Here is a 25017-nt window from a genome sequence, read left to right as displayed (position 1 = left end):
GCTCAGAAAGTATTGCACTGTCTGGATGTCAGGCGTGCTCTTAAATTTTACCTGGACAGGACAAAGAGCTTCTGTAAATCGGATGCCTGGTTCATCACTTTTGGCGGGTCAAAACCAGGCTGTCAAGCCTGCAAGGCTTCAATAGCAAGGTAGATGGTGATGGCCATCAAGGAGGCACATGAGGGGCAGCACAGGTCAGGTCTTTATCAGCAAAAATGCATGCCTGCGCCATCAGAGCCAAGGCCATGGCTGTGGCCTTCCAGAGACATGTTCCATGACAGAAGATCACCAAGGCAGCTCCTTGCTCTTCCCCATCTGCCTTTTGCGAACATTACTGCCTGTATGCCAGTGTCAGATCTGATGCAGCATTTGGCCGGGCCATTTTGAAGAACTTGTTTTCTTAGACTGTCAACTCTTCTCCCCAGGGCTGCATTCAGTTTTAATCGCCCATACAGTATGGAGGAAAGGGGACGGGACGTAGGAGTAATTATATGTCACTCACCGTAGTGACTAACATACTCCTAGTCCATAGTCCCATTTCCTCCATATGTCCCACCTTCCTGCACCTTAATAGACCTGTGTCATTAAGCAATTATAATATTGTCGACGCGTGAAAGGGGACTGAGGAGTGGCACCGGTGGGCGGAGTCAGGAGAGCACATGCTCTCAGGACCGCGCCCCGCGCGCCTCTAATTTTAAAGGGGAAGACAAGTTTTTCTGGTGAAAAAGTTTCAGTTTCCATCCCTAGCGAGGGATGCCCATACAGTATGGAGGAAAGGGGACTATGGACTAGGAGTGCGTTAGTCACTACAGTGAGTAACATATAATTTATTTTATGTACTTGTTCAATTATTTATTGGTATCTACCAAAAGCAGCAGAAATTGAGGAACTATGTAAAATCATTCTTACATGTTATTAACACAAAAAAATATATGTTTAACTTTTATTTTGTTTTATTTATGTTGGTACTTTTAAACTTTTAATTCGTAAAAACAATTTTAGTGGTAATGATTTGTACAGCATGAAGCAACATTTAAAATTATATTATGTGCTGTCTCCATTTTTAATGTTAATCGAATGATTATTTTAAATTGGTATTAAATGTATTTGTGTTTGTTGTGTTTTTTGTTGTGGGATTTATAATTATTTTAAAAAAATTTAAACATATTTACATTGAACTACATTTATTATTGTTAAAATACTAATATTTTATTGTAATACACTGATTATTATTAAATAGCAATGGCCCATATTTATAAATACACACTAAAATACACATTTAAATTTCAAATTAATAATTTAAATAATGTGCACAAGGAAACGTACGCTAGATCTCTATAGCGTACATGTTTATTTGTTGTACATGCACATTTATGATGTTAACTAAATTACAAAAAATGTCACTAAAGTATGCAAGCTCTGCCACGTCTCTCTGCTCGTCCTTCAACCACCAATGCTTCTCTCTCCGTCGCGCTCTTCTCCGTCATTCCACACACTGTGTCATTGGGTTCCATGACACAGTGTGTTTCCGTATACTACACATCCTCTCTCTTTCCAGCAGGTCTCCTTCCCTCTACTGAGTATACTCATTGAGGTACTTTGGTCTTCGGTTACTTTGTCCACATCGTGATATAGACAGAAACATATCTGCTGTACCAGACAAGGAAGAACTACCACAGGCACCTCTTTCAATCCTTCCACCTCTCTCTTCTGGTCTTAGCCTTCTTGCTTCATAACTCACTCCAGATTCCACACTCTCCCATCTCTTGTCTTCACAGCATACTTGATTACCTCCACCACTTCAATAGGTTTCGACCAATGACATCCATCACCCCTCAACACTGGGGGCAATTTGATCCTCACCCAACTTCCTACATGCACAGGAGCACGCTTCGCAAATCTTCTGTTATCATACAACCAGAGGTCGAAGTGGGTGAGAGCGGTCAGGAGTGTTAGGGAGAATTCTCCAGAATGGCTAATTTCCCTTACCTACTGAGTCCCTGTATTGCTTGCCAAGAGTGCACAGACAGTTATTTATCACCAGTACATTTGCAGAACAGAGCAAATACTTTGAACGCAGGTAGACGGAACAATAACTCACAACCAGACACGCAGTTAGCAAAATAATGGGCACTTATACGGCTATTTATTCATAGTTAAGCATACATAAGCAATAAGTGATAACACAGAAATAAATCACAGAAAAGATAATGAATTAAAGAGAATACATCACCATGGGCGTAACTGAATCCCTCATCTCGCCAGAAGCGGCTGTAAGACCCCGGTAACAGCCAGGCAGAAAGCACAACAGCCCACAGGAAGGTCGGAGCAAGGCGTCCCCCCTCCGACTGAGGTATTTGTGTTTTTTCCAACTGACCTTTCCAGAGCTCCGCATATATGCCCTCCTCAAAAAGGGGTGGCAATTTCTCAAACCTTCTGGCATTAGCGCTTGCGCATTGATAAGTGACCGTTGGTTGCCGGCCGGGCCAACCGACAGTAACCCCAAGGAGCAAAGCTTCCCATTTCTAAAGCACCACGGAAAACAATTCCATAACTCATCCTGAGACCTTGGCACAAGTATAGCAAGACATAACAAAACCTTTTTTTATATCTGGTGCCAGCCGGCACCTGTGGATTCTCGCTTTCCCAGCACTGTGTCCTTGGCTGAGGCCTGCATACCAGGCTCAGCAACGAATAACGTTGAAGACATGTTTTTTAGCAAAGCAAGTGCAGTTTTCACTGAGGCATGGAATAAATATCCATTATGGGTCTGAGTGCCCCCAGAATGCACTGCGCATTAGCGCCATATTTTAGCTCAAGCATCACAATCCACCCTTGGATATTTATCTTCCATAGTCCAGTGGTAGAGGAACCGGTCTTTGAAACCAACGAAACATCAGAACTAAGTTGGGAATACATTGAATACAACAACAACCAGTTATTATGATAGCCAAAATAATACAAATGCAAGCAAAGGCGTAACGCAGTGTACCCCCAATATCAGGAATCCATGAAAATAACCAATCCCACCAATTCCCAGTATGATCTTGAGACACTTGGGAAATGAGGTCCCTCAAACCTCTAATATGACTTATAATGGATTGTGATTGGTCACTTAGATTGAAACAACACATACCTTCAACTGCGTTACAGCCCAAAGTATGTTTCAGCAAGAGATAATCAATGGCAGCCCCGTTTTGCAAAGTTGCTTTTCTAATAACTTTGCTATCAAGGAGCAACTCTCCTAATGCTTGAGAAGTATGATTAAGTCCTTTTACCACTAAACATGCTAGTTTAATTAAAGATGTGTAACCCCCAGCGGCTAAACCCCAAACTCCCACTAATGAAAGGGCTAATGCTAGAACCTCAGCCTCTGATAACAAATGCACATGTGAATCACAATCTGGGGATAAACCCACAGATTCAAAAGTTGACCTTTTCCTTCGAGACATTGCTGGGTGTAAAGGGAACATCATTAGCCCTAATCGAGTTAAGGCACATGGACCTCCGGAAATGTTAGCTGGAATGTAAGTGTATGTGATGTTGCCACATGAGAAGAGCCATCATGTTGGAAGTTTCACATGATTTAGATGACTGGCAGCTATCACTGTATGATTGCAAGACATAGTATTATTCACACTGGTACAGGTGCTTGGAACTCGTGAACACAACCGTTTCTCAAACGCAGTTTGATTTTTCTGTTTGGTTAAATTCAGCTGTTGGTATTTGCCAATTTCTATTACTTTGCAGGTCATAAAGTAACACACATCGCCTTGAGTTAAATTGTATGTTATAATACGTGTCAAGTTTCTACACTTGCGATCTGTTTCCTGGCAAAACCTGCAGTACTCATAGACTGAAAAGGATTGTCTGATATCGGAATCTTGAACCAAATAATCATTGTGCATGATGCCGAAAATGTGCTTTAAAACCAGAACTGGCGTCAGCACCGCTACTAAACATGTAGTCAGCAAAGCTTCAGCATTGGGTACGTCAGTAAGGCAAAAGTGCGTAATGTTCAGTACTTGTTGTGCCAAATATGTCCACATATTCTCTGTTTGGACAATCATCGGGGAATATCTTCACCGTCCTAAAGATATCTCCTGCATAGCTGGCATCAACGTTGTTTGCACTTGCACCTGACGTGTTTTTCTCATTCCACAAATCAATTTCTTCGGTCTGGCTGGCTTTTCGGCATCGGCATAGGGCTGCAATCCATCCCAAATGCCCACAGGAATTTGTACTCCAATCCATGTTTCAATCACAACAATCACTCTCGGGTCTAATCTGATTTCTTCATGAGAATGCAAGTCTACCCCTGCTGACTCTGGAGTCACCCGATAGGGAGCTAAAGAACCCGGGGTAATTTCCCAGTCTCTCTAACTGAGTTGGGTTGAATCTGTAAAGCAGGAGTCATTAGCCGCAATAATGGAGTTTCATGATTATTCACAGGCCTATTGTTTAGCACTTGTTATGTTATGTTATGTTATGTTATGTTATGTTATATGAACTGGATAGAGCGCACTTACACCCAAAGGCATATTGGCGCTAGTTACAGGAAAGGAATACAATCAGAAAACGGCCAACAACCACAAAGGAAAGCGGTGGCCTAGAACAAAGTGGTTTTCAGCAGCCGGTGGAAGGTAAGATGGTCTTCAGTTGCACGGAGAGCAGTAGGCAACTTATTCCAGGCTGTAGCAGCCTGGAAAACAATTCCATAACTCATCCTGAGACATTGGCGCAAGTATAGCAAGACATAACAAAACCTTTTTTTATATCTGGTGCCATTCTCGCTTTCCCAGCGCTGTGTCCTTGGCTGAGGCCTGCATACCAGGCTCAGCAACGAATAACGTTGAAGCATGTGTTTTAGCAAAGCAAGTGCAGTTTTCACTCAGGCATGGAATAAATATCCATTATGGTTCTGAGTGCCCCCAGAATGCACTGCGCATCAGCGCCATGTTTTAGCTCAAGCATCACAGTCCCTCAGCAGCGTTGCTGGATTTCTAGGATTCATTTTTTTCACCTGGTAAGAGTGTGAGCTTTTTTCCCACTCTTACATGTGTTTTGCTGTATGTGTTACATTTTTGTGTTCATAGACTGTGGAACCTCACCTATTCCATGGGCATCATCTTTTTACTGTGTGTCACACAGCACCTTTAGTGCAGTGACACAGGGTTGTCTTTTTCAGACTTCCCACTTTAAACTCCATTTTCTGGGACTGACTACTGTCTCCCACAACATGTAAAGTTGCCATTGACTTTATTAGTCTTTTTAAATTCACAGACCCAGTACAACCTATCTCCCATAGAGTACTGGAAAGGGTTAATAGTTATCCCTTTCTGTCTGTTTCTCATGGACCATTATTTCATTTCCCTTTCTTTAAGATTTGGCTGGTGGCAGTGGTATCTACCATATTTTTCCTACCGCGGTCTATGAAAATAGCCTTGGTACTGTTTTAGGCTAAGTTAGTAGCCTCAAACTTTAATCCGCTGGACCCCATTTACTTTTATTTGGTTCCGGCTGGGTTTATTCGCCATTTCTTTTTGTAAAGGTCTTTCTCGTGTTTTACTCTCCCGCCAAACCAGGTTTGGTTCCTTTGTTCGCCGTCCTTTGGCGGGTTTCTGCTCAGAAGCCCTCCTTAGGCACCTGAGAGTCTAGGTGGGCTGAATGTGAGGGAGGGGTTTTAGTCCCCCTGTATAGTCGAACTCCTGTTTGATTGGCTAGATAACCGTCCCGCCAGGACAGCCACCCTGCTGTGTGATTGACAGCCAGGCTGTGTGAATGGGGGAAAACTGCATAAAAAGCAGGTCTCTGGGACTTGGAAGGCAGAGTCGTCACTGGATCGAGAGAACCGAAGAGAAGCTGAAGGAAGAGGACTGCTGCAACTACTGAACCTCCTGGTGAAGCCCTGCTGCGTGTCCGAATCTCCTACACTTTGACGACAGAGAAGATCTGCAAGGAATCTTCTTCCCTTGAGCTGGTGGGACCAACCAGTTCGCCAAACACCAAGCAAGGCCTCCCTTCCCTGGTCGAATTTGCTGTGCATCGCTGGAGTGAACCAGATAGCCAGGAGGACTGGACCCTGTTTGGGTTTTAAGGAGCGCACCTTTTATTCGTTGCTTTGCTCTGCTGGTTTCTTCCCAGGGCAGTGCAGGACCCTCCAGTCTTCCTTCGTGTCAGTCCGACAGTCGCTTCAGGAACTGTGAGCCTCAGGATCTGCCAGCAACTTCTGCCTCAGCTACAGCATTCTCCTTTTTTTCAGGTACTGTGCAAACCCGGTTCTTCGTACCGTCCGACCAAGGTGAAAGTGTTTGAAATCTTTCGCCAATCCGAGGGCTTGTCCTTCTCTACTCTTTTAAGTAACTTTTCTTCCGACCAACTTCGTTTCGAACTCTTGGCAAAGACCTAACTGCGAACTACTCTGAACTGTGTGATCCTCTGCAAAGACTCTGAACCATTAACATTGGCCCAGGCCTATTGATTTGAATCCTCATTGTAGCAAGCCTTTTCTAGATTGCCCTGCCTACTTACTTGTTGGTGCTGCTTGATTGTGATTAACCTTGTCTTTCCCTCCCTTTTTAAATTGCTGAAGTGCCATTTTGCTCACACTTCATTTTGAGCTTACCTTGTCCAGAATTCATTGGGTGTGGTGTAGTATATTAAGATTGTGAATTTCTGCTGCTTTACTTTAGTGATCTGTTTTACAAATGATTGTGTAAATAAATGAATTTTCATTTACTCAAAAACCTTGAGTCAGTGTTTATTTGAACCATAGCAATTGCTGTCCTTTGTGTAACTTCTGATATTGCTCACTTTATCCTTGAGATAAGTCTGGCTGCTCAGCCATCGCTACCACTTTATTGTGTAGTACAGGCTTGTACCAAAGGTGAATTTGGACTGTCACCTGTAGTCTTAATTGTGTGTGGTGTTCCCAAAGGGTACTGCATATGATTCCGTCTAACACTGGTGTACAGCGGTGAGGATCAAGTATAGTGATTACACAGTGCTGCTACTACCTTGGATCAACTAACCACAAGGCTAAACATCACTAAAAAGCAACATTTTAATCATGTCTGATTTGGAAAGCTACAGTCAGGAGACCCTCCTTAGTTACACTGTTGATTATCTGAAAAATCTGTGTAGAGAAAGGAATCTCTCTGTTAAAGGCAAAAAGTCAGAATTAATTGAAAGGTTGTTAGAGAAACAAAGTCTGGAGAGTGGGTCTGAAATACCTAACCCTCGAGCAAATGTGGAAAATGATGAGGATGATAATGTGTCAGTTATTATGGATGAGTTAGATGAGGCAGATGTGTCTCACAATGTAGGCCTTACTGCTCCTCTACCTGCTCAATAACCTCGACCTTTGGCCACTGGGACCCCTACAGGTCCTACAATCAGTCCTGAATTCATTGCTCTAGAAAAGATGAGGCTTGAATTGGAATTCAAACGTATTAATGCTCAAACTGAACAGAAGCATCAAGAACTTAAGCTCAGAGAAATGGAGTTGAATCATGCCTTAGAAATGAAAAAGTTGTCTATTGAAAATGCTTCTCTCCCAGAGTCTTCTAGGTCTTCCAGTCCTAAAAGACCCTCTATGCCTAAAGAAATTGTTGGTATGTATGAGGCTAAGCTTGATATTTTGGATTGGTTGGCAATGTTTGAATATAATCATGGCATTCAAGACATTACAGGGAATCAGTTGCTTCCTTGGCTCTTCTCTAGGCTACCCACTGCTGCATCTGATGTTGTGATGGAGTTGGGGGAGGTGGATAGGATGGATTATGAGTGTGTGAAACTAGCTTTAATTGCTAGATTTGGAAAGACCCCTTCCCAGTACCTTAAGAGGTTTAGGAACCTCAAAAAGCATGATGGTACCCTTTGGGTTACCAGGGTATGTGAATGTTTGATAAACTTAGATGGTTGGGTTAAGGGTTACAGAGTAAACACTTATGAAGGTATGAGAAATCTTGTTATGTTGGATTAATTTATGATGCCTGCTCTCCTGAGCTCAGACAGCACTTGGCTGAATCTAAAGAAGTTAGATCCAAAGAAGTTAGCTAAGGCTGCTGACTTGTGGATTTCCAACAGGGCTACTCACAAGGATTCTGGGGCAACTCAGAAGAAGGGTGAGGGAAAGCAGCCAAAGAAAGATAACAAGGAGAATTCTAATACCTCCAATCCAAATGAGGGCCTCAAACAGCAACATAAGAGTAAACCAGAAGGGAAACCGAATCAGGCTAGTGTACCACCTGGACCCAAACCAGATGGAGGTCAGAACAAACCCCCATTCATCAAAACATTTGGGAAATGTTATGTTTGTGGGTCAACTGACCACGTGAAAGGGGATCCCAGATGTAAGGGTAAACCTTCAGGGGTCCACACTGTCTCCTTAGCCTTCTCCCCAGAGGAAGAAGCACCTATGGCAAGTGGAAACTTTCACTTACTGGCTGATGAACCCATGGAAGTCTCAGCTAGTGTTTCTTTAGTGTCCTTGGGTTTGTGGGAACAACAGAATTTAGATGTCTATAATTCCATCCCAGATAATACTAAAGAGTATTATAAAGATAGTGTTCGTGTGAATGGTCAGGAGACCCCTGCCATCAGAGACACTGGAGCCAGCATAAATGTGGTTGATGAATCATTTTTCAAGGTGCAGGATGTTGCTATGGCACCCAAACACCTAGCCAGGTTAGCTGGAGGCCCTGTGCAAATGCTTCCCCAGTTACCAGCTCTCATCCAGTGTAATGATATGACTGTCAAGATACATGTTAGTGTGCAGAGTGAAGTGCCTGGGAGAGTCCCATTGGGTAATGACCTGAAAACTCTTGGAGTTCTGTCCAGTACCCCAGACCTCCCAGTAAAAGGAAGCAGGAGCTCACTAGGCCTGCATGGGAGAGGACCTTGAGAGGCTCTCCAGTGGAATTGTTAGAAGAAACTATCACCCCCAGTCCACAGGACATGCTCACTGCTATTTCAGTAAAGAAAGAGGCCAAGCGGAAACCCAAAACCTCCAAGAAGAAAGCAGATAGCACCCCTGTGCTACCAACAAGGACGTCCCCAAGATTGTCCAAAGTCACACCTGTGACTCCTCCACCTGCTGAGGCTGAGTGCGAGGTACAACCATGTGTGGTTGATCCAGTCTCTGAAGAGTCAGATCTGGAAGAAGACATCACTCTAGTTGGAGATCTGGATCCTGTTGACCATCCTGAGCTGCAGTCTTTACTGGCAGAAGGTGGACCCAACAGGGCAGACTTCAGCAGAGGACAAAGAGAGTGTCCTACCCTTGAAGGTCTTCGCCTACAGGCAGCTTCTCAGCTCGATGGTCAAGAGCCTGGGAAGCATAGGTTGCACTGGGAAGATGACCTCTTCTACAGTGAACCGACTGAATCTATCCCTGGGGACTGCAAAAGACTTGTAGTACCCCTAGAAAACAGACTCCATTTCCTACAGTTGGCCCATGAGATACCTTTGGCTGCTCATTTGAGTTTCAAAAAGACCAAGGAAAGGCTCTCTTTATACATCTACTGGCCTAAAATGGGTGCAGAAGTTGACAAATTCTGTAGGAGCTGTCCCACTTGCCAAAGCTCTGACAAGAGTTGAGCCAAGAATGTGGCACCCTTGGTGCCTCTCCCAGTGGTGGGAGTTCCTTTTGAGAGGGTGGGCATTGACATTGTTTGTCCCATTGACCCTCCCACATTTTCAGAACACAGGTTTATCCTGGTTGTAGTAGACCATGCTACTAGGTATCCTGAAGCAATACCTATGAAGACTGTTACAGCTCAGGCTGTGGCTAAGGCTCTACTTGGTATTTTTACAAGAGTAGGGTTTCCTAAGGAAGTGTTATCCGACAGGGGATCCAATTTTATGTCCCACTACATGCAAGACAGGTAGAAAAACTGTGGTGTCACTTACAAGTTCTCTACAGCCTACCATCCAAAGACAAATGGACAGGTAGAGAGGTTTAATCGTACTATGAAGAGCATGCTAGGTGCTTTAGAGGAACCCCTTAAAAGAAAGTAGGACCTTCTACTGCCATGCCTTCTCTTTGCTTATAGAGAAGTCCCTCAGGAGGGAGTTGGATACAGTCCCTTTGAACTTCTCTATGGCCATCCAGTCAGAGGCCCTTTGCCCCTGATTAAGGAGGGATTAGAGAGTGCTCCTTCCCCCAAGCCAGTCCGAGTGACTGACTATGTGATAGGTCTCCGGAGGAGAATGTCACACATGATGGCAGAAGCTAGTGATAACTTGAAAGCAGGTCAGGCTCTGGTCAAACATTTGGCATGACCATAAGGCCAGCATGGTTGAGTTTACTCAAGACCAGCTTGTACTAGTTATGGTGCCAACAAGGCAGAGAGCCTTGCAGGACAAATGTATAGGACCCTTCAAGGTTGTGGGCGAACTTGGAGAGGTGAACTATCTGGTGGACTTAGGCAGACCTAAGGAGGCTCCCAGAGTCTTTCACACCAACCGTTTGAAGGCATATGTCTCGAGACCAGAAGTGGGATCTTTGCTTCTAGCTTCAGCTCAAGAGGAGGAGGAGAGTGAACCTCTACCCTACCTACTCAGAGGCCAACCTTTGGATGAGAACATAGAAGGAGTTAACCTCTCTTCTAATCTGACATCTGAACAACAGGATGAGTGCAAGTTTCTGTTAAATCAGTTTGCCTCCCTGATTTCACTTTCACCAGGCTTGACCCCTTGGGGCCAGCATGATATCCTAACTGGTGACTGTTTACCTGTGAAAAGCAGAGGTTACAGAATGTCAGAACATGTGAGATCCCACATAAAGGAAGAGGTCTACAAGATGCTTGATCTCGGGTTTATAGAGCCATCTACAAGTCCATGGTCTAGTCCAGTTGTTCTAGTACCAAAGGCAGGATCCAAAGAGTTGAGATTTTGTGTGGACTATAGAGCTCCAAATGCAGTCACTAAGACTGATGCCCATCCTTTACCAAGGACAGATGAACTGGTGGATAAATTTGGTGCAGTCAAGTACCTCAGTACATTTGATCTGACGTCAGGCTATTGGCAAATAGCCCTGACAGACCATGCCAAGGTGAAAACTGCATTTTCAACCCCAGCAGGCCTCTACCAGTTTAAGGTTATGCCTTTTGGATCAAAGAATTCACCTGCTACATTCCAAAGGATGGTCAATCAAGTTCTGAATGGGATGGAGGACTTCTGCATGGCATACTTGCATGACATTGCAGTCTTCAACCCTACTTGGAAAGAACATGTTGGTCACTCAGGAGATGTTTTGCAGGGTCTTGAGCAGGCCCATCTGACCATAAAGGCAAGAAAATGTCAAATTGGTCAGAGCAAAGTGGTCTACCTTCGTCATGAGGTAGGAGGAGGTGAAATAAGGCCATTGCCTAGCAAAGTACAAGCTATACAAAACTGGGCCACCCCTACTACTCAAACCCAAGTGAGAGCCTTCCTAGGTCTCTCTGGGTACTAAAGGAATTTCATTGAGAACTGTGGGTCCTTAGCTTCTCCTTTGACTGTAGTCTCCTCTCCAAAATTCCCTAAAAAGGTTAGATGGAATGAGGAGTGCACTCAAGCCTTTGAAAACCTGAAGAAAGCCCTTTGTCAAGCTCCAGTCCTAAGAGCTCCTGATTATCACCAGCCCTTCAATGTGCAGACAGATGCATCCAATACAGGTATTGGTGCAGTCCTTAGTCAACTGGATGAGAAAGGTAGGGAGCACCCCATTTGCTTCATCAGTAGGAAACTGAAGGAACCAGAAACAAGGTGGGCAACCATAGAGCGTGGGTGTTTTGCCATTGTGTGGTCTCTGAAGAAGTTTATACCATACTTGCATGGATCTACTTTTGTGATTCAGACAGACTACCAACCCTTGAGATGGTTAATGCAACTGAAAGGGGAGAACCCTAAACTACTAAGATGGTCAATCTGCTGCAAGGGTTTGATTTCACCATTGAGAAAAGGTCAGGATGTCACCACCAAAATGCTGATGGTCTCTCTAGGATATTTATAACCGACTAGAGTGAAGAGATTCATCCAGGAGTGGATTAAATCCTCCTGTCCCTTAGTCTGAAGGGGGGGGCGAGTGTTAGGGAGAATTCTCCAGAATGGCTAATTTCCCTTAGCTACTAAGCCCCTAAGCAGCTTTGCTGGATTTCTAGGATTAATCCTTTTCACCTGGTAAGAGTGTGAGATTTTTTTCCTACTCTTACATGTATTTTGCTGTATGTGTTACATTTTTGTGTTCATAGACTGTGGAGCCTCACCTACTCCATAGGCATCATCTTTTTACTGTGTATCACACAGCACCTTTAGTGCAGTGACACAGGGTTGTCTTTTCCAGACTTCCCACTTTAAACTCCATTTCCTGGGACTGACTACTGTCTCCCAGAACATGTAAAGTTGCCATTGACTTTATTAGTCTTTTTTAAATTCACAGGCCCAGTACAACCTATCTACCATAGAGTACTGGAAAGGGTTAATAGTTATCCCTTTTTGTCTGTTACCCATGGAACATTCTTTTTTTCCCTGTTCTTTAAGATTTGGCTGGTGGCAGTGGAATCTACCATATTTTTTCTACCGCGGTCTATGAAAATAGCCTTGGTATGATATGATATGATATGGCATTTGTAACGTTCCTATACACAAGTGTTTCAAGGCACGATGAGGCAGGGAGGGGAACAAAGGGAAGACAGACAACGATCCTACTAGGCCAGGTGTCATTTAGATCTTGCAAGTGCATGGGTAGAGGGGAAGGGAAAAGTGAAAGGGGAAAGGGAGAGGGGAAAGTGCAGTACAGGGGTAGTAGAATAACACGAAAAATAATAAGGGCCAGCTGGTGGCAAGTGCAAGGTAAGTGCAGACAAGTGCTGGGAAGGGGGGGGGGTGTAGGGATCCAGAGACAGTCCCGCAGTGCAGGGGTTGCCAGGGAGGCAGTGCAAGGGGAGAGTGGCTGGGCTAAGGACCGAGATCGGTGAGAGTGGCCCAGTTGCTGATTCGGTGCAATTTCAGTCAGGAATTTAGCAGGGGAGAGAAAGCAGAAGCAAAGAGGAAGGTTTGGAGGTGCTTCCGGAACGGGAGATGGTTCTCCTCAAGTTTCAGGGAGGCAGGAAGGCTGTTCCAGAGGGAGGCCCTTGCCGCGGAGAGAGATCGACCCCCAACTCGTTGCTTGGAGACGCGGCTGACCCTGAGGGAGTTGGAGGTGGAGGAGCGAAGAGCTTGAGAAAGAAGATATTTAGGAAGAGGGAGTTGAAGGTATTTTGGCCCCAGGCCCCAGAAGGCCTTGTGTACAATGCAGAGGGTTTTGAACTTAATCCTCGCAGCCACCGGGAGCCAGTGTAGAGATTTCAGTCCTGGAGAGATACGGTCCGTGGGATTGAGGCCAAGGGCAAGTCTCGCAGTCCTGTTCTGGATGAGTTGCAGAGGGCGGAGAGAAGAGGCAGGTAGATTTAGATAGAGGCTGTTACAGTAGTCCAGTTTAGAGAGAAGCCTCAAACTTTAATCCGCTGGACCCCATTTACTTTTATTTGGTTCCAGCTCGGTTTCTTCACCATTTTTTCGTGTTTTACTCTGCGCGCCAAAACAGGTTTGGTTCCTTTGTTCGCCGTCCTTTGGCGGGCTTCTGCTCAGTAGCCCTCCTTAGGCACCTGAGAGTCTGGGTGGGCTGAATGTGAGGGAGGGGTTTTAGTCCCCCTGCACAGTCGCACTCCTGTTTCATTGGCTAGGTAACTGTCCCGCCAGGACAGCCACCCTGCTGTGTGATTGACAGCCAGGTTGTGTGAATGGGGGAAAACTGCATAAAAAGCAGGTCTCTGACAGATAAGATCTGCAAGGAATCTTCTTCCCTTGAGCTGGTGGGACCAACCAGTTCGAAAAAATACCAAGCAAGGCCTCCTTCCACTGGTCGAATTTGCTGTGCATTGCTGCAGTGAACCGGATAGCCAGGAGGACCGGACCCTGTTTGGGTTTTAAGGAGCACATCTTTTATTTGTTGCTTTGCTCTGCTGCTGGTTTCTTCCCTGGGCAGTGCAGGACCCTCCAGTCTTCCTTCTTCGTGTCAGTCCGACAGTCGCTTCAGGAACCGTGAGCCTGCAGGATCTGCCAGGAACTTCTGCTTCAGCTACAGAATTCTTCTTCTTTTCAGGTACTGTGCAAACCCGGTCGTTCGTTCCGTCCGACTGCGGCGAAAGTCTTTTAAATCTTTCGCCAATCCGAGGGCTTGTCCTTCTCTACTCTTTTAAGTAACTTTTCTTCCGACCAACTTCGTTTCGAACTCGTGGCAAAGACTTAACCGCAAACTACTCTGAACTGTGTGATCCTCGCAAAGACTCTGAACCATTAACATTGGCCCAGGCCTATTGATTTGAATCCTCATTGTAGCAAGCCTTTTCTAGATTGCCCTGCCTACTTATATTGATTTGAATCCTCATTGTAGCAAGCCTTTTCTAGATTGCCCTGCCTACTTACTTGTTGGTGCTGCTTGATTGTGAATAACCTTGTCTTTCCCTCCCTTTTTAAATTGCTTGAGTGCCATTTTGCTCACACTTCATTTTGAGCTTAACTTGTCCATAATTCATTGGGTGTGGTGTAGTATATTAAGATTGTGATGTTCTGCTGCTTTACTTTAGTGATCTGTTTTACAAATGATTGTGTAAGTAAATGTATATTCTTTTACTCAGAAACCTTGAGTCAGTGTTTGTTTGAACCATAGCAATTGCTGTCCTTTGTGTAACTTCTGATACTGCTCACTTTACTCTTGAGATAAGTCTGGCTGCTCAGCCATCGCTATCACTTTACTGTGTAGTACAGGCTTGTACCAAAGGCGAATTTGTACTGTCACTTGTAGTCTTAATTGTGTGTGGTGTTCCCAAAGGGTGCTGCATATGATTCTGCCTAACAGGGAGCAGTGCTCCTATACTTTTTATTTTCAAGTTTCACCGTTCCTATATTCCTATACTTTTATTTTAAAAAGAAACCATTCTGGAATGGTTTTGTTTTAAAATAAAAGTGTAGGAAGAAGCAGAATGTTGCACTTCAGTGCACTGCACTGAACATTCCCATAAACACCTTCCAAGCTTACCTTCGTACCAGCCACCTCACCCATCCATCCAGGAAAAAACTTTGTAATACCCTTTCTTCTTTCTTTAGGTATTCTGTTATACCTTTCCACAATTTCTTTGGACTTTAATTGGGACCCATTATCCCTGAAATTCTCCACCGGATACCCTTCTCGTTCACACAAACTCTCCAAGAACTCAGTCACTATTTTGGTAGATACATGTGGTGCTATCCTTACTTCTGCCCATCTTGTCAACACATCCACAACAACAACACAAAACATCTGATAACCTTCACTCCACACCGGGCCAATCACATCAATAGCAATCTTTTCCGATGGTCTCCCTGGAATATGCTTGAGATCCATGGGACACTTCTCCCCTAAACACACTTTATCACAATTAGTGCAAAGGATGCATTCTCTGACATTCTTCTCTATTTGGCTGTCACATGCCGGCCACTAGTAGTTGTTCCTGATTCGCTGTTTACTCTTCACTATCCCCTGATGTCCATTATGACTTAGTCGCACCATTCTTTCTCTTAACTCCTCAGGTGGAACCAACTTGTCCCCTCTCATGACAATGCCATCCAGAACACATAGTTCCTCTTTAATGTTCCAAAAGCCTTCCATTCCTGCCTTCTGTGCAGCTTCTTTGTCCAATTTGTCTACCAACATCTCATTAATGACCTTGTTCAATTTGACATCCTTTGCACTCGCCTCCAGCCACTCCTGCTTTGATATCGTGGGTTGCACTATTTCACATATTTCATCTTGTTCCTCTTCCTCCTCCTCTTGTTCTACCTTGGTAGTCATCCGCGATAAACAGTCTGCAGCATAGTTCCTTACCCCGGGAATATATTGAACTGTGAAATCAAATTCTTGTAGTCTAGACACCCAACTTCTTATCCTTCCTGATACCTTGTCTAAACCTTTCGTGGCAAACACCTCAACCAATGGCGTATGATACGTGTGTATCTCAAAGGTGGTTCTCCATACAAAACGTCTAAATTTGTCCACAGCCCATTTGATGGCCAGGGCATCCTTTTCAGTCGTTGCACAGGCCTTTTCTGAACCTTTCAACAGCCTGGAGGCAAATGATATTACAACTTCCTTTCATTCTTTCATTTGTGTGAGGACAGCACCCAAGCCCACATTGCTGGCATCCGTGGTAATTATTGTATGTCAGCCTCTCTGATGATTCTGCAATGCTGTGGCTGTCATCAAAGCTCCCTTAATGTATATGAACTCATCTTCCCATTGATCATTCCACTCGAATTTCTCATTCTTCTTCAGCACACTCCTCAAAGCACTAGTATGATCTGCAAATCCTCTTACAAACTTAGAATAGTACTCTGCCATTCCTAAAAATGTCCTAACGTGCTCTTTACAGTTCGGGGTACTCATGTGTTCTATCGTGTCAATCAAATCTTTCTTGGGGCATAACCCCTCCTCCGAAATGACATGCCCTAGGTACTCCATCTCCTTCCTGTTCATCTTCGATTTCTCTTTACTGAGGGTCATTCCAACATTATTCAGTTTCTCAAGAACTTTACTTAATCTCTTATCATGTTTTTCTTTGTTCTCTGCATAGACTAACACGTCGTCTTGAAATAAAATCATACCTTCTTCTCCTTCAAATAATCAGTACATTATCTTTTGAAAAACGGAAGCTGCAGAGATAAGACCAAAAAACATCCTCTTGTATTGAAACAACCCCTACGGAGTTATGAATGCCGTCAAATGTCTTGATTCCTTATGTAGTTTGACCTGATGATATGCTGCAGTAAGCTCCAGTGTTGAGAAAACTAAAGCTGGGCCCATCGTCGATAAGTGCTCATGTATGTTCGGTAGCGGGTGCCTTTCAGGAATAACACACTTGTTGAGTTGTCTAAGATCAACACAAACTCTAACTTTTCCTGAGCTTTTCCTCACCATCCCTAAAGGTGACACCCATTCAGACGCATCAATGCTCTCTATGATTCTTTGTTCGTCTAGCTTCTACACTTCTCTCTTGACCTCATCCCTCATTGATAACGGAACATTGCTGAGCTTCTGGGTGACTGGTTTACTACCTTCTCTCAGCAATATACGATGTGTGAAGCCACTCAAACAGTCTATTTCATCCCTGAATACCTTCTCTGGTATCTTCACCTCCTTAGTATCTCCATTCGCACCTTGAACCATGAACACTGATTCCTTTGCATTTGGATCTAGTTTTACTTTCAGGTGTTTTTGGTGCATCCAACTCAGAAGCGGAGAAGCACCTCTTTTTGATATGTACACGCGTCCTTCCGCTGTTCTTCCTCTGAAACTTAGGGTCGCCTTAAACATTCCAATCAGATCAATTTTAACCCCCCCATAAGCCTTTTGATTAACATCTACTTCATGTAGGTACTTTGGTCCCATTCTTTCCCACACAGCTTCTGGAATTAACGTATATTTGGCCCCAGAGTCCGCCTTCATCACTATGGGAACACCATTCACATACACAACAGCCTTCGGACTTTCAGCGGTTTCTCCTTCCTCATTCCACACTGTGTGTATGCACTCTTCTCCGTCATCACTTCCTCCATCATCGATCCAGTTCGTGCTTGCATTCTTGTTCCTGCAGCATTTGGCTAGATGTCCCTTACCACCACAGCTTCTGCATATTAACCTGAGTGCAGGACAGTTTGGATTACTGGCCCAATGTGAGGGACTATCACATCTGTAGCACGTTCTAAACAACATTCTTCCTCTTGTTCTTTGACTCCCCCTTCCTTGTTGGAAGTCCATGGTCGAATGCCTTCTGATTTCTCTATTAACTCCTTCTCTGTTGTCATTGTTCCATCTCCTTCTTGTGCTTTGAGCCTCAACCGCAGCAATCAATTCCCTGCAAATGGGTTGAGTGGAGCCTATGGACTTATTCTTTATAGAGACTTCCTTCACCCTTCCTTCCAGCGTCTTTACACACTTCTCTGTGTGTTCAGCTTCTTTTGCCATGCGTAGAACGGTTTCAAGCGATGGATCATCTTCTGCCCATAATCTTTCTCTCACCTTGCTACTCCTACACTCCAACATAAATTGATCCCTGAGCCTCTCGTCCAATTGTTGATTAAAATTGCATGTCCTTGCTAATTTCCTTAGGGCTGTAATGTATTGCTCTACATTTTCACCTTCGTGCACACCTTTTCCAAACTTGTACCTTTCCAGGATCGTGCTAACTTTCTTTTCATAGTGCTTTGACTTCTTTTCTACTGCTTTTTCATATTCATTTATATCTTGACTCTTTTCACCGTTCAATTCTGGTAGGTCTTTAAACTTCTCCTGTGCCGCTTGTTCTAAACAATGTAGAAATAGTGATTTCTTCCTTTCTACACTATAGTTTGCGCCACAAACTACGTTGGCATAATGCTCAAATCCTTTGAGTCATCTATTCCAAGGAATGCTTGGTTCACCAATATCAGGCAAGAACATTGTGAGAGGGGGTAAGCCCTGCATCGCCATATCCCTTGCAGCCATGGTAGTTGTATCTGCTTGCAATAAAACAAATAACTCAGTTTATTAATAGCACTACTGTAAGCCTGTTATGCTATGGTTGGTATCTTTGTCCAAAATGTAAAAAAAACTATTATTTGTTTCTATTGGGACGAGTGGGAGTATGATCTGTTGTCCTTGGGAGTCTGCCTGACTTCCCAAAATGGCCCCCCTGCGTGTGACGTCACACGCATCTCATTTGTGGGTCCTTTCCTCTAAGGGGTTCGCCAGTGCCTTTTACTTCTTTCTTTCCCCCTTTCATTTTTTTAATTTTTTATGGTGCTGCGTCGCTGGCCTTCTCTCACCTGTGTTCAGTCAAGTGTGCCGCTGCCTGGCCGGAGCTTGCCCCACTGTCAGGTGAGATTTCACTTTCCTCGTCACCACTTCTGTAGTGTGCACAAGGAGACGGACGCTAGATCTCTATAGCGTACATGTTTATTTGTTGTACATGCACGTTTATCATGTTAGCTAAATTACAAAAAAATGTCACTAAAGTATGCAAGCTCCACCACATCTCTCTGCTCGTCCTTCAACCGCCGATGCTTCTCTCTCCCTCGCCCTCCTCTCATGTCCGTCATTCCACACACTGTGTCATTGGGTTCCATGACACAGTGTGTGTCCGTATACTACAGTATACTATTTTGTTAAAAGAATTTGTTTTAATAAAGCATGTTTTAATTGATGATATTTTAATTTTTACAGTCAAGTAGCTGCATTTGCTTCTCCTACTGCAATTATTGTTCCACATTTTAAGCAGCCCAAAAAGAATAAGCATACTCCGGATCAATAGTTTTAGATTTGGAAGTGACAGAAAATCACCAACTTGATATGTTTTAGGAACTTTAGAAGGTACAGGTGTATTTCTTTTTTCTACAGTTACAGTTTCTATATGTTTTATTTCAGTATTTTGTTTTTTAGTTGTACTAACAACAGTGGGACTGTTTTTTTAATTAAACTTTGCTAGGTAGTTTGATTTTTATAAATATTTCTAAAATATATCTGCACATGCTTATGTTGCATATGTGGCAACATTGATGAATTTCCTAAACTATATTTTGGTGGGGTAGCCCTTTTTAACTTTGATGTGCAGAATGTGCAAATGACTTCTGCTATATTTCACCCACCATCTGGTGCAAAGGTTTCAAAGTAGTCCCAAATCCAAGATCTTAATTTGCCAAATTGAATTGTTCCAGAGGTAGTTATATTTTTGGGATGTTACTTTTTGTCTTTACTAGTAGTAGTGCTTGAAATGCTCTTACTACTATCAGTACTACAAACATGTTGCTGTGATATGTGTTCAGTTGTTGAACTTCCTGATGTATAAGTTGAAGGAGTAGTAGTAATAGGTAAATTATCTTTTTTTGTTTTGTGGGTCCCGCTAGTTTTACTTTTTAAAATACAACTACTTAAAAGTGAATGAGTTTTAAGTTGCTTTTTTGCTGATGTTATAGAAGTTGCTATTTGGATATTACTTGTTTTGCTTTTAGTTACATCAGAAGTTTTATTTTTTGAAATAGAAGTAGTCGGAGTGCTACAATATCATTTATTTTTGGTTGAATAAAAGTACTTTGCATCCTTGCAATAGTACTAGTATTAGTAATAGGGAATGTGTTTGTGCTTTTTTTTGGATTTGTGGACTTTCAAGTGGTGGAATAGTAGTATGCTTATTATTAGGTGAGGTATGTTTTGTTTTGTGTAGTGTAACAGCACTTACAATTATTAAAGCAGTGCTAGAATCTGGTATAGGCATGATTTGTATTTCTATTTCTATAGGTGACGTACTGTACTGTAGAAATAGATTTTTATTTATTTTGAGTAGTTTTAATTTGTTGACTGCAGGTGTTTCCCATTGTGAATTTAAGGTAGCCTCAGTGGTAACATTGGAGTATTTAAAGTGTATTACTATTTCCTGTGGTTTCATTTAACATTTTAAAAGGGCTTGTAGATACAGATGGTAAGACTGCAACCGGTGCAATCCATTTTTTTTTCTTCTTTAAAAAAAGATTGTATTAATTTTGCAATAAACATAAATAACTTCATATAAAGTAACAATGTCTCACATTAATCAGTTAAAACCACATTTGCAGAATATATTAAGCATCATATAGTATACATTCCAACAAAATAGCCATATCCCGTGAAATATAATAAACATATTATTGGCCCTGATTACGACCCTGGCGCTAAGTGAAAAACGATGGTGGTAAATTTTTACCGCCATCGTTTTCCGCTAGGTCCGATCATGACCCGTGACCGTTAACTACGATGCCATTAGCGGCATCGTAGTTAACGCTGCCGCTTACTGCACCAAGGATGCGTGCACGCGCCCTCCCACACCGTAATTACCGGCATGGCGCAAAGGTATGCGAATGCCGACCCAAGCGGACATGCACCTAACGCCATCACCTAGCCCGTTAAGTACCTTACCGCCATGGTGCTAATTACGCCATTGCGAACCAACCGTAAAGGTCCTTGTGCAGTGAATCCAGCTGCCACATGTGCACAGAATCAGCACAGGTGGAGGCAATACAGACTCAGGAAGTAGGAAAAGAGCACACCCAACCCCTTCCCAGACCCAGTCACACTCCACAATGATACCAATAGGACTAGCAATGTTGGGGCTGGAGGACCTGATAGCAATGCAAGTGCTACAACTTCAACTACAACTATCATAGCTGCGCAAACCTGGAACAAACTCCCCTTGGATCTCAGAATGGACCAACCCTACTCTAGCTTTAGACGTAAAGTCCTCACTTGGATCCGTGCCAATGACACTTAACTCGACCTCCCCACATAGACACTAGATGCCTGCAACCAGATGAATGACATCCGACCAACTTGACTGAACCGCAGTTCCGCACCTCTTTATTTTTCTTATTTCCTTTTTCCTCTCTTCCCCTTGCTATCTCACTTTACCTACCGTTGACCCAACGTGAACTGTATAAACTATACTTTTCTTGATTTAACTGTGAACTGTATAATGTGTTTTCCTCCTGTAACCAAGTTCTCAAGCAATCTTGTACTGTTTGCGCCCAGCTACCCATTCGGGTTTGGTTTTTGCGCTATACCAAATAAACAAACAAACAAACAAACAAACAACAACAACAACAGGCTGCACAGAGGAGACGCAGGAGGAGGAGGAGGGCAAGGCAGGGCCAGCAAGCCCCACCAGCACAGCCAGTGGCACCACGCAGGCAGCCCCCAATCCCACGCATCAGAGCCAGTCCATTCAACCTCACCGCTGAGCAGATCCACACCCTGTACCGACTGGACCGGGACACCATCACCACCATTGTGGACATGATACACAACGACATTGTCAGCATGATTGAAATACCCACCGCCATCCCCCCCCTACTGAAGGTAGTGTCCGTGCTCCACTTCCTGGCCACAGGCACCTACCAGCACACAGTGGGGCACTTGCATGGCATATCACAACCTTTATTCTCACGTACACTGATCCAAGTGCTCGATGCCCTCCTCAAGCACACAGACGACCACATCTCATTGCCACGGTCTGCCCAGGAGATTGCTAACACCAAAGTGGGTTTCCATGCACTAGCTGGCATACCTGGTTGCATTGGTGCCATCGACTGTACCCATGTGGAATTGGTGGTCCCACATGCCATGGAGGTAGCGTACCGCAACCACAAACTATTTCACTCAATCAACGTGCAAATGGTCTGTGACTCCAACAGGATCTTCACACATTGTTGTGCCCGATTCCCCGGATCAACCCATGATTCAATGGTCCTGAGGAACTCCACAATACCACGCTACATGGAGCGACATGCAGGCCCAAGATCCTGGCTACTCGGCGAGTCTAATGTCATGAGCATGGAAATGTGAAGTGGGTAGGTGATCGACGTACCAATGCATACTTCACCTGGCAGAAAGGGGGGGGGATGATGCATACTTCACCTGGCAGAAAGGGGGGGGTGATGCATACTTCACCTGGCAGAAAGGGGGGGGTGATGCATACTGCACCGGACAGAAAGGGGGGGATGATGCATACTTCACCTGGCAGAAAGGGGGGGGAATGATGCATACTTCACCTGGCTGCGACTAGCAGTAGCCAGATCATACCCTGAGGCAGCACTTACGTCATCTGACAACTGTATACATGATGCCTGACCTAAGCAGCCCTAACATGGGAATGAAGGTGTCTCCCAACCATGACACAACCATCTGCAAGTGCATTGTACAAAATGTGACCACATTGACTCCAACGAAAAGCACCTACATGCACTTCACCAAACACCATCAACTGAAAGGCCTGTCCCCCATAACTGCGCACAAAGGAGGCACATGAAGGACAGGAACATCAATACACCACAACACAGACAGCAAGGCCCACAAACTGTCCCTATTGACATCAGTATTGTTCACTGGGGTCATAAGGAGGCAGACAGCAACGTTGCAATCATTTGAGCGTTGACCTCACAAGACACGTGCCAGGTCACCTAAAGAAACGGCCTGAACGGACACAGTGGATGGGCACTCACAAGGCACTTGTCCCCCCTGCATTGTGTCTTGGCATGCAAAACTGTACATGAGAGCCATGAACATATACCGGTTGCATAGTGTGAATCCATTAGCGCAACTAAAATTGGTGCAAAGTAACAGTTGAATGCAAGGCATGGTGGCACGTCATGTACAGAAATCAATCTCATCCCTGACACATACATTGTTGCCCACTTACAGGTGATGCAGGCTATCCCCTGAAGAGGTGGCTCCTTACACCAGTCCGGAACCCACAGAACCAGCATGAGGAGGACTTCAACCGTGCCCATGCACGTACCCGTGTGGTGATTGAGCAGGCATTCGGCCTACTGAAGGCACGTTTCCGCTGCCTCAGCAGGTCTGGCGGGGCACTCCTGTACCGCCATGAGAAGGTTGCGAAGATCGTCATGGCATGTGTCATGCTACACAATATGTGCGTCAGACGAAATGTGCCCCTGCCCCCTGACGCAGAACTGCAACCACCTGACGATGAGGATGATGAGGGTGGGGATGGGGCAGCACCTCAAGGAGGCAGCGATGCACAGGAGGGGCGTGAAATGCGTCAGAATCTCATTGACCAATGCTTCTAGCACACACGGCGTGTGCGTGTAACATGGAGACGGCACTTGGGGCACTGTGTGTGTCTGGGACATGCACACTGTGGACTGTACAACAATTAAGCACACATACGCAATGAGCAATGTCCACACATTTGATTTGTGCTAAACGAAAAAGTGTATTATGATTGTGAAAAGGTATGACACACCCACTCCCCCCTCCCGCTCCCCCTTGAACACCCCAACACACCCACTCCCTCTCCTCCCTCCCCCTGAACACCCAACACACCCACTCCCCCCTCCCCTCTCCCCCCTGAACACCCCAACACACCCACTTCCCCCTCCCCCTTTGAACACCCCAACACAACCACTCCCCCCTCCCCCCTGGAATCCCTACGAAGGTGTGAGTGAGTCTGTGCAGCAGTGTGTGATGCAGTAATTCTCCACTGTCCAGCCACTAATGACAGTCCCCTCCCCTGGCCCCGGGGTACCCCTGCCCGTGCTGCGCAGGTTCCTCCCTGATCGTCGGATGGGGCTGCTCTGTGCCGAGCTGGGACGGCAGAGGTGGAGGCTTGCGGTCTTGGCACAGTTGTCCTGGCCCTCTTGGTGGCTGTGGAGGCAGTGGTGTCCTCATCCTGAGGGTCTGAATCTGTGCCTGTGGTGGAGCAAAGGAGGGATAATGTTATTGATGGGTCAGCGGACATTGGGCCTGCATTGTGACGAATGGCATCTTATCAGTTAGTACATGCAGCACATTTGAGGCAGGGGCATACATGTTGTCTGCCTTTTGTGTGGAAGTAGCATGGCGGTATGTGGGTGCCGGCAGTTAGGGTGTGCATGCTGCATGTGTACAGGGTGGAGATCGGATGTGTCTGTGGGCAGTCTCCTGATGCTGTGTTGCATTTGCACTATGGGGCAACATTGTACTTCACATGATTGGACTTTGGTGAATTTTGCATGGCTTGATTTGAGCCTCCTACCTGCATCTCCTGATGTCGGGGCTCCTCTCTCCATCCCTCCTACTCCTTCTATGCTCTCCATTCCAATAGTGGAGGCACAGATTTCCTCCCATGCTTGCAATTTGATGGGTGATTCAGATCCTCCCCTGGTTGCCGTGCCCAAGTTCCTATTCGCCGAGAGGATGCTCCTGACGCGGAGCCTCAGGTCGTCCCACCTCTTTATATACTGCTGTGCTTTGCGTGGTACAGTTCCCACCGCACTGACCCGCTCTGCCACCAGGGCCCATATGGCCTTCTTCTTGGCAATTGCCGGCCTGGTCATTTGCGTGGAGAAGACCACCGCAGCATTGTCCTGGAGGGTCTCCGCAAGCATGGTGAGTTCCTCATGAGAGAAGCGGACCTGGCGCTGCCGATCGCAGGCTTTTTTGACAGCTTTTGG

General features: G+C 44.9%; 1 protein-coding gene across 1 annotated transcript in view; it reads left to right on the top strand.

The window, feature by feature from the left end:
- Positions 1-25017, top strand: part of LOC138514164 (acrosin-like) — a 1823097-nt gene that overhangs the window by 1506625 nt on the left and 291455 nt on the right. The gene's annotated exons all lie outside the window — the stretch shown is intronic.

This window comes from Ambystoma mexicanum, chromosome 12 (genome assembly GCF_040938575.1).
Source record: "Ambystoma mexicanum isolate Mex_15411 chromosome 12, UKY_AmexF1_1, whole genome shotgun sequence".
Classification (NCBI taxonomy): Eukaryota; Metazoa; Chordata; class Amphibia; order Caudata; family Ambystomatidae; genus Ambystoma; species Ambystoma mexicanum.
Note: the sequence above shows the minus strand (reverse complement) of the source record. Positions and strands in the feature narration are given on the sequence as shown.